This window comes from Tiliqua scincoides, chromosome 2 (genome assembly GCF_035046505.1).
Source record: "Tiliqua scincoides isolate rTilSci1 chromosome 2, rTilSci1.hap2, whole genome shotgun sequence".
NCBI lineage: Eukaryota > Metazoa > Chordata > Lepidosauria > Squamata > Scincidae > Tiliqua > Tiliqua scincoides.
In genome coordinates this window covers 264,458,485-264,462,997 of record NC_089822.1, presented here as the reverse complement: position 1 = coordinate 264,462,997, position 4,513 = coordinate 264,458,485, and positions in this window count along the sequence as shown.

Sequence of the window (4,513 nt, the reverse complement as noted above, 5' to 3'; positions counted from 1 at the left end):
ACCAAAAGTGACATCATCAAGCAGGAAAATTTTTAACAATCCTAGGCTGCAAATCCTACCCACGCTTACCCAGGAGTAAGTCCCATTGACTGTCATGGTTAAAAGAATACACATAGCAGTTTGTTGAAAGTACAGGTCTGTAACATTTCCCCAAATGCAGTCACATACCAGGGGGGCATCAAGTCTAATCTATTAAAAATAAAACATTGAAATGAAAGGGGACCCACCTGAAATTGGCTCGTGACCCACCTAAACTTCTATCTCAGCCCAGGCAGAGAGGACCCTGGATAAATTATAGGGTGGAGCCTGATCTGTGGCTTAGTTTCGGCTCCCTTTTTAAAGTAAATCTTACAGTCCCCGAAATCAAACTGATGGGCTGCAGAGAGTGTCTATAGAGCCAGGTGCTGCAGGAGCAGAACAGACATTGAGCTGCAGGGTCCTCGCACCTGCAGCAGAGAGTTGGCAGGACGGCTTGCCCTGGAGCAGTGAAAAGGCTCTTAGATACCAAGTCTCCACTATGCACAGTCCTCTCCTACCCTTTGGGACGTGACCCAGAATCTTCCTTGGTGCCCGTTCCTCCCCTCTCCTCAGTACACTGTACCCCGTAACCTTTTCTCACTTGAATCTCTCTGCGGCTTTTTCCACTGCTAGGTCCTGCTTCCTTCCCAGTAATCCCCCTTCCTTTCTACTTTGTCTCTTTTCATCCCACTCTGAAGTGTTTAAAGCTTTACATGAGACAGAAGGAACTCCCCACCCACAACCTAAGCATTTTTGTGGTTCTTGACTGTGTGGATTAGTTAATGCACTGTGGGTCCTCTTTATCAGCGGATTTAGAACCTCTGGCTGGAGGACTCACAAAGAACCTCCTGGATAAGAATAGAAGTGCCCTTTGGTTGAATCTGGGAGGTTTCTGAGCCCTCCAAATACATCCAGTTATCACCGGAAGGCCCTTCCTGTCACATCCGGAGGTCAGGTGAGGGCCCCAACCCACAGAATTGGTTATCTGTGTGTTTCAGTATCTGCGGGGGTTTGGGAAGCTGTCAAGGGATCATCCCCAGGCCTGCAGGTAATTTGCAGGCTGGATAGTATCAGGCCCTGAAGCCTTGGCCTGACTAAACAGAGCATCATGGGAAAGGCTGATGCAACACCAGGCAGAGGCAGTCACCTGGTGTGTCACCCCATGTGCCATCAGAGTGACTTAGCACTTTCTAGCTCACTCTGATTGGCTGTAGCAAGTATATACTCCTGCCAGGGCAAGCTGGATTGTGGGAGAAGCGAGGTAGATTTGGTGCTGAAGGCTATGTATGTATTGTATTGGCAACCTTCAGTCTCGAAAGACTATGGTATCGCGCTCTGAAAGGTGGTTCTGGCACAGCGTCTAGTGTGGCTGAAAAGGCCAATTCGGGAGTGACAATCCCTTCCACACCGGGAGCAAGTGTAGTGTGTCCCTGGTCTGTCTCCCTGGCTATGGGACTTCCTTCTTTGCCTCTTAGCCTCAGACTGTTGGCCAAGTGTCTCTTCAAACTGGGAAAGGCCATGCTGCACAGCCTGCCTCCAAGCGGGCCGCTCAGAGGTCAGGGTTTCCCACTTGTTGAGGTCCACTCTTAAGGCCTTCAGATCCCTCTTGCAAATGTCCTTGTATCACAGCTGTGGTCTACCTGTAGGGTGCTTTCCTTGCGCGAGTTCTCCATAGAGGAGATCCTTTGGGATCCAGCCATCATCCATTCTCACGACATGACCGAGCCAACGCAGGCGTCTCTGTTTCAGCAGTGCATACATGCTAGGGATTCCAGCACGTTCCAGGACTGTGTTGTTAGGAACTTTGTCCTGCCAGGTGATGCCGAGAATGCATCGGAGGCAGCGCATGTTGAAAGTGTTCAGTTTCCTCTCCTGTTGTGAGCAGAGAGTCCATGACTCGCTGCAGTACAGAAGTGTACTCAGGATGCAAGCTCTGTAGACCTGGATCTTGGTATGTTCCGTCAGCTTCTTGTTGGACCAGACTCTCTTTGTGAGTCTGGAAAACGTGGTAGCTGCTTTACCAATGCGTTTGTTTAGCTCAGTATCAAGAGAAAGAGTGTCGGAGATCGTTGAGCCAAGGTACACAAAGTCATGGACAACCTCCAGTTCATGCGCAGAGATTGTAATGCAGGGAGGTGAGTTCACATCCTGAACCATGACCTGTGTTTTCTTTAGGCTGTCAGTGTGATCCGTGAATTGTGTGCTATCTGGACTGTTTGCTGTATATATTGTACATAGTAAAGGGACGTTTGGTGGAGGACATCTGCCATGTATCGTCTTTGTTCCTGGGAGTGTCTACGCTCTGACCTTGAGAGACAGGCAGACTGTGCTGCCGGCCAGCTGCTTGCTGTGAAAGCTACCCGCAACAGGTTATGGGCCCAGCTGCTGTCCGGCTGCCCCTCTGCCTGGTTGCTTGAGTCTGCTGTGCTGAGCCCGTCTGTGAGCACCCCAGTGAGTCTGCAGGAAAAGTTTATCTGCGGGGACTGTGTACATTCCTGAATGATGGCAGCAGCAACAGCTTATCTGCTGACCCAGCTCAATGAGAGCAATTACATGGGCTGGTCTGTGAAGATGCATATGTATCTCATCAAACAATCGCTGTGGGCGGTTGTTCAAACCGCGCAGCTGGATGAGAGCCCGGAGATGGACATTGCAGATGAGCAAGCCTTGGCAACGATTATTTTAGGCTTGGAGGATAGCCAGCTAATCCACGTTTGCAGCATAGAGTCAGCCCACGAGTGCTGGAATGCACTGCGGCAAGTATATGTTAGTGACTCTGCCATATCAAAGATCAGCCTGACTCGTAGGTTGTATCGTAAACGGTTGGAACCCGGCACCAGTGTTGCCGAGTATCTCCGTGCCATGCGGCAAATGTTTACCAAGCTGGATGAGAGAGGAGTGGCGTTTCCTGAACTGCACAAAGTTTTCATTGTGTTATCTTCATTGGACAAATCCTACGACATGCTCATGACAACATTGGAAGCTCTCCCGGAGCGTCAGCTAACCCTCACTTATCTGACCGGCCGGCTTGTGGAGGAGGAACAGAAGTGAGTTGACAACCGGCAAGAATGGGGGCAAGGTGCCAAGGAATCCCGAGTGAGTGGGACAAACAAGGCTGCTGACAAGAAAGATGTTGACATTCCTGGCGTGCACATCGTTAAAAGATGCTTTGAGTGCGGTTCCGCATCGCATCTGCGACGTTCCTGTCCTTCCCTAAAGGGCAAAGGTACGGGGAGGAAGGACACGAGGCGCAGGAGGGGCTACAAAAGCACCAACGTCTCGGTGGTCCAAGTGGTGGAACAGAGTGGCGAGCACCAGTGGCTGGTCGACAGTGGGGCAAGTCAGCATGTCGCCCAAGACCGAGAACTGTTCACGACCTTGAAGCCAGCTGTGAGAGCCACGGTAAATTTGGCGAACGGACTCAGCTCCCCAGTTGAGGGGGAGGGCACGGTTTCAGTGCCAGGGTTTGATGAGTCCTTAACCAATGTACTCTATGTCCCTCAATTGCAGCACAATTTGTTAAGTGTTGCTGCCTTGGACAGAGATGGATTCTGCGTGAAGTTTGCCAATGGGCAGTGCACTATCCAAAGGGGTGACAGGGTGTGTGCGCAGGGCACTGAGAAAGGTGGGTTGTATGTATTAGAGGAAGCCACCTCTGTAAACACCACCAAGTTGTTCAGAAACAAAGGGGCCCATGCTAGATGTGCCCATCTCTGGCACAGGAAGCTTGGCCACCCTTCGTACAATGTGTTAGAGAAAACAGTGCAAAATGTCTGTGGGGTAAAGTTGGAGGAATGTCCAAATTACCTAGACTGTGCAACCTGTAAAAGAGTGAAGTCAAAGGCATGCCCAGTGAACCAAAAGAGTGACAGGCAAACATCCTGACCGTTTGAACTGGTCTTTGCAGATTTAATTGGCCCTTTTGAGGAATCATATGGGGGCGCGAGGTATGTTTTGGTCCTGATAGATCACTACAGCAGATTTAGCTACTGTTATCTGCTACAAGCAAAATCTCAAACCTGCCAACGTATCTGTGAGTGGGTGAGATTTGTGGAGCGCAAATATGTGCATAAGGTTGGTCAAATACAAACAGACCGAGGGACGGAGTTCACGTGTACAAAGTTAAAGGATTGGCTGAGGGAACAAGGTATCCATCAGAGGTTAATTAACAGAGGCGTGCCAGCCGAGAAGGGTTTGGTAGAGAAGAGAAATGATTTACTCCAAACTAAAATGCGTGCTCTGCTGGCTGACTCAGGCCTGGGAAGGCGATATTGGGCAGAGGCGATGCTGATAGCAAATTACATTTTAAATCGTCTCTGGACGTCAGCATTAAACAAAACACCGTATGAAGCTTTGTACGGACGACCCCCGTCCTTGAAACATATGCATGTCTTTGGGGTGTCCGCCTGGGTTAACGTGCCTAAAAAATTTAGACGAAAACGCCATGATAAGTCTCTGAAACTGACGTTTCTAGGGTACGAACCAGGGGCAAAAT